General features: G+C 38.1%; 1 protein-coding gene across 2 annotated transcripts in view; it reads left to right on the top strand.

The window, feature by feature from the left end:
• The first annotated feature begins 3,203 nt into the window (after nt 1-3,203).
• Nucleotides 3,204-6,430, top strand: part of nek6 (NIMA-related kinase 6) — a 93,069-nt gene continuing 89,842 nt past the window's right edge. The window contains exon 1 of one of the 2 annotated variants that reach the window (XM_066712910.1): nt 3,204-3,362. The gene's annotated coding sequence lies outside the window, so the exon portion shown is untranslated. The remainder of the gene's footprint in view (nt 3,363-6,430) is intronic. The other variant, XM_066712911.1, reaches the window with a different exon arrangement.

Here is a 6,430-nt window from a genome sequence, read left to right as displayed (position 1 = left end):
TTAATCATGACAGCGGTCGTATAACTCATCCACTTCTCCATGTCACTTCCTCTCATTCAGCTTTGGCCAGCCATTTTAGAAGATATTTTTTGCTGCAATGCCTGGTATGACAAATAATAGTCTAACCCCTCCCCCACACCCCCAGAAAAATTAATACTTTTAAAGTCAGAAACTAAATAACAGGACATTTCAGAGAAGACTAATGTGTATTGGTGGTTGGGTCAAAGGGAGTGTGGTAACTTTGAAAGTAAAAATGATGGTATGCCTTTTTATGCAAATATACATTTCCACAGTGGTTTTCTGTTATTTAACCTTTCCATTCAAGGAGAAGGAATACACAATGGGACATATATTGGCATTAACCACAGGATAAACAGCTGAAGCAACACGTGGTGACATAAGTTAAAATCTAGTCAATAGATATGAGAATGCAGAGATCCACATTTGTAACATTTTAAATATCTGTAAATGCATTTATTTATTAATCCGAATGATTTTCCAGCCTAATTAAGAGATGCCCCCTGTGTGTCCGCCTTTAAATGTAGACTCATCTTTTGAATCTGTGTTTTTCTAGTCCGCATAACCCACAGTGCCGCTGGTGTGCCATGGACATGCTATGTACAATGTATTATGTCATCTCCTGGATTTTACTATCAGTTACTGAGCACAATTGTCTCTCTTTCTGTCTTCCAGCAATAGCTCCCTCTGAGGAACTGAAGAGGGATCCTGTCCCCCACCCTAAAAGGGCTGATGAACCACCCCACCCCAGAGGGATGTTGAGTCATCCCCACCCAGGGGCTGATGATGTACCACCCCCCCGATGGCTGGTGAGGGGCCCCCACCAGAGGGAAGACCCCAGCTAGCAGCACCATTTAAGACATTTCTGATCTTCTTGCTGCAGTATCATATAATTATACTGGCTGGAGGCGAGGCAACCATTAGGCCAAGGCCTTAAGCCATGGACCCCCAGAGATTTATTTTCTCCTATAACAATCTGCCATCCTATAGGAGTTACTGTTTTTCTCTCATCTGTGCCGAATGGTTTATTGTATGTAATTATTCATGGTTTATTTATTTGTTTTTAATTAGTTTACATTCTATCTGTAAAGTGCTCTGTGGTTACCCTGTGAAGGGCACTATACTACACAAAAAAAGATTGATTGATTGAATGATTTATTGATTTTATTAAAAGAATTAGACTGGAAATAGCAATAAACTATTAGGTTAAAGATTTTTTAAGGAACAAAGTCTTTCTTGAGGATGCTACCTTCATGGAAGTACCAGAACCATATGCAGTCTACTGAAATACATACATGGATGGAACAGGCAAAGTGCTGCAGAAAATGTTTCGCTGGCATTTTACTGCAACATTTCTCATTAAAATACCTCCCTTTACTAACACTGAACCTTGTACACAATCTTGGCTTTGTGTCAATGCTAATACTACATGTCCATCTATACCTGATCATCTGCCTTATAATTACTGATTGCGATCTTCTGTTTCACTCTATGATGATTCAGATGTTATTTTCCATAACTATCTTGGGCTCAAACCAGAGTGAAGAAGAATAACAATAGTGACATCACCTGTGGTACCAAATGGGGGAGATCAGCCATTGTGATCTACTACTTTTCTGGCTTTAAGGAATCATTACATTTGTTGGGATGTTCCAGCAAACTGTCCTGTATAAAAAGGTAAACAATAAACAAACAAACAAACAAAAAAACATTCAACACAAATTCAAATTCCCTCTAGTAAACCAGATCAAACTGTTACCCACCTCATCATTTCACCAACATTTTAGCTCTTATCCTGACCCTGAGTCCTCTTAGGGGAGTCAGTTCCTTCAACTATATTTTAACTATACATAAGGTGAATACATAAGGAATAGAAATAAAACACAAAACGGCTCCATAGGAAGACTTGTGGAATGTTTGAAGTCTATAGCTGTGAAAACTTCTCTTTTCCCTGCTCCTGAGAGAATATGAGGAGGTTTAAATGATCAATACAAACAGCAGTTAATGTAGCAATGTTGACTACAGCAACGAAAAATTTATGAGGGAACAATGTTTCATGTAAACAAAAACAAAACGAGCAAACAACAAATACGTCTTGTACATTCGTGTTGGTTTTAAAGTGTCAGCCTCTCTAAGTTCTTTAACATGCAGTGCTAAATGCCTCAGGATGTTTTCCTTTAGTACTAAACAGACATATTATGTTAACTTGACACCTGCCATGTATACTATGCTGACTTCACTTTAAGCTGACACCACACTGATTAACAAAAGGAATTATTTTGTTACACATAAACATTTCCATGCACAATATGTGTATGCCTCCTGCAGATGCAGAAACAGTGGTGTGTTTGTTCGATCAAAAACATTTTTGTGCAGCTAATATGCTTATTTTAATTACTGAATAATTAATGAACTATCCATAACATATTGAATGGATTTCACTCCATGGGGATTGCTTGTATATACAATTCATTACAATTCATGGTGATTCATTCATTTTAATAAACTTTGCTTGTCTTTTTTTCTTGGGAAGTTGGTTACCCTTTGACTACACTATGGAGTTTGAAATCTATATTAAGCAAACATAAACCAAATAACTGTTTCAAATGAAGGGCATGATAACTTTCAACTACAACTCTATATATAATTATAGAGTTTAGAGGATAACCAGAAAGCACAAAATAAACACAATTACATTTAAAATATACACGATTATTATACACCACAGTCCTCTATTTGTTCAGCACTTTTCTAACAAAAATAACTGCACAAAAGGAATCCTATTTTAATCTAAATATGATATGCTTTAGCACAAATGCTAACAAGTATGATTGCTCTGCAACGTTGAATGGATTCAAATATAGGAGGGAATAACAAAATCGAAAGTTTTCAACTAATTGTAAAAAGCTCCTCCTTAACTGTACTGCGTGTGTGCGTGTTTGTAAGCACTGCGATGCGAATGTAAGAGCAGGAACACAGAGAAAGGCACTGCTTTCCCAGGACATCCCACAAACATGCGAATGTGCGTTAATGCGCTTCGTGGAAGAGGCACAACTTGCATTGTTTTTCAGGGGAAAATGTAATTCCCCTCCCTCTGAAGGAAGAAAAAGTGTAGCACTCCTTGTGGGAGGCCTGCGTGGCGAGAGAGAGAGAGAGAGAGAGAGAGAGAGAGAGAGAGAGAGAGAGAGAGAGAGAGAGAGAGAGAGAGAGAGAGAGAGAGAACTTTTGCACAGTTAAAACAGACGTTGCACAACCAGGAATAATATAACCAGCATGCTTGCCTTGATCAAAATACTTCCCTCCAGTAACAAGGCTGTATAGATCGAGTTTTCTGTTCGAAACAGGTAGGATTACGGTTTTTAATTCCTCTTGAAATAGAGAAAGATTGTAGCAACATGTTATGCTGTTACATTTCAGTTAGCGTTGCAGGAACTGCGCAGAGCAGACAGGACTGCGCGACTCGGCAAGTAAATAAAGCACCTCGCTTTTATAGGCTGCGTATTTTGGGTACTTTGTTACTTTTCAACACTTCCCTTGTTTGATCATTGATCAGCAGTTTTGTTCAAGCTACGGACACAGGAGATCGCCCTGTCTAAGTGTCAGAAACGGATCGAGAATTAATAACTATATAGATTAAGTTACTCCCGAGAAAAACACAGTAGTTCTGAAGTTTGGCGACTAGTCTTTTTGAAAGCAGCTTAGGTGTCAGATGACCTACTTTACCCTACAGGCTCCATGAAGACATGGATGTGTTTTTAAAAGTTGAAAGACCAATGTCAAACGCACGGAGTGACAGTGATTGAAGCGCTGTTGCTCGGTGTCTTGATGTTTGAACCGTGGAGCTGCACAGTGCGCTTGATCTGTTTGACCTGATATGCATGATGGTGTGATACTAGTCTCAATTCACTGTCCCCCCAATTTCCTCCAGGACAAGTTTTTATGTACTAAACAGACAAACAAAACATTGCAGTCCGTATGTTAGGCTGACTGAAATGGACAGTAATTCACTCATTGCAAAAACTTACAGCACAAGGTTAAACCTGTCGAGCAAAACACAGCATTATAATACAACTTAAAACGGCAAATGCACAATAACGGTGAGAGATTTGTGGAATTACACTAATGTAGTTCTAGATTATCAATTTACAGAAATAAAACATGTTCATATATTATTATACCAATGAAAGAAAAGGGCAAACATGACACACAAGGATTTCTCACTTTTACTTTTATTTCCTCTCTACAGACAGTTACTAACTTTGAAACCTGTTCACCATTATTAACCCCCTGAGCACTACTGCGTTAGTAACTTCTAAGTAGCTTACTATCCTATGTAATGTATCTAACCTATCCTATTTAGGTTCTACTGAATGTACTTGACTGGAATGGTTGACTTCAGTCTAATTATCAAAATGATGTCAATGTTAATGTGGTTAAGTTTAATTCATTTGCAAATCCCCAGTACATAAAGAACTGGACATTATTTTGCGAGATAATGGTTTCATTGCGTTTCCTATAGAACAGGACTGAAAAGAGCCCAAAAGCTCATCTGATTATGAGCAGTTTAGAAGCAATGCCAGGAACAAGTTAAAGAGAGTTCCCCCAACGGTACTGAATTAGTGTGAAATGCCATAGGATTGTTACTGTCGAGTAATTAAAGTATGAATTGTCAATGCACATCAATTATGAGAACACGCAGTGCGTTTTAAATGGCTGAGTCGGTTAAGTAATTATTCATTTACTGTTACATGTTCATTAAGTGTGAAATTGATGTTGATCATCAATTAAGTCTGGAGAGCAGCAATTAACTTGAAGGCACCATGTAAATAAATAGATTGCATTTGGTAATAGCTGCTTTTTTGGCTGCTGAGAGTAGAGCAAAAGGTATTAGATAGGCTAAACCAGGATTTTGAAAGACTTGTGATTTTAGAGTGTAGTATATTTCAGTGATGCAGCAGAATTAAGCACTATTGTGTACCATGTTCAAATACATAAGGCTTATTTTATGACCAGCTTGACTACAGGTTTGTATGAGTATTTATGCCTATACAAAGTCTACAGCCCCCAAAGTTTCACCTTGTTGTTGCCTTATAGCTTGGAATATTTTTCACGTTTATATACACATCCTACTCCACAACTTCCAAGTGAAAACTATATTCTAGAAATGTGTAGAATTTAAAAATAAAATAAAAACTGAAATAGCTAGGTTGGATAAGTGTCCAGCCCCTTTGTAATATCAATTCTAAATTAGCAAATCACACACCAAGTAGTGTGGCTCCAGTTGGGTTAATTTGTTGTGATTCACATGATTTCAGGATAAATTCAGCAGTTCCTCTAGGTCCCCTCTGCTGGGTCGTGCATTTCAATGCAAAGAGTCACCCATGAGCACCAAGGAGCTTCCAAAAGAACTCCGGGACAAAGTTGTTGAAAGGCACAGATCAGGGTATACAACATTTCAATATCCTTGAATATCCCTTGGAGCACAGTGAAGACAATCATTAAGAAGTGGAAAGTGTGTGGCACCACCAAGACCCTCCAAACTGGATGATCAAGCAAGAAGGAGACTGATCAGAGAGGCTACTAAGGGACCAATGGCAACTTTGCAAGAGCTACAGGCTCTTATGGCCAAGACTGGTCAAAGTGTGCATGTGACAACAATATCCCAAGCACTGCACAAATCTGACCTGTATGGTAGGGAGGCAAGAAGGAGGCCATTACTCAAGAAAGCTCACCTGAAACACTTAGGAGATTCTGTAGTCATGTGGCAAAAAGTTTTGCGGTCTAACAAAATTAAAATGGAACTTATTGGCCTAAATGCAAAGTGTTATTTTGCCACAAACCCAACACAGAGCATCACCCCAAGAACACCATCCCTACTGTGAAGCATTCTGGTGCAACATCATCTTATGGGGATGTTTCTCATCGGCAGAGACTGGGGCACTTAGGTTAGAAGGGAAAACGAATGGTGTAAAGTACAATAAATTCCTTGAGGAAAACCTGCTGCCCTCTGCAAGAAAGCTGAAACTGGAGACTTATCCAGTTATGAGTTATGAAATTTCAGTATTGTATTTTTAATATATGTATTTTTTCACAATATAAACTTTTTTTCCCCTCAAGTGTGGTGTGTGGTGTGTCGATAATTAGATAATTGGAAAATAATCCTTATTTAAATGCATGAAAATCTGAGGCACTGACACGGCAAAGTGTGAAAGAAGTTCAAGGGGGTTTAGACTTTCTATATGCACTGTGTGTGTATATATATTTATATAAATAGGGAATGTTTGCTTTCATTTGATTTCAAACCTTTCAGATTAAAATATGCCTATACTCCAGACTTTGTGTCATCAAACTTAATTAGATTACATTCTTGCTTATTCTTTCTGAATCATGTCCCAAAGTGTATTTATGCCGG

The sequence above is a fragment of the Amia ocellicauda genome, chromosome 9, assembly GCF_036373705.1.
Source record: "Amia ocellicauda isolate fAmiCal2 chromosome 9, fAmiCal2.hap1, whole genome shotgun sequence".
Taxonomy (NCBI): domain Eukaryota; kingdom Metazoa; phylum Chordata; class Actinopteri; order Amiiformes; family Amiidae; genus Amia; species Amia ocellicauda.
This window is presented reverse-complemented; position numbering and strand designations above follow the sequence as displayed.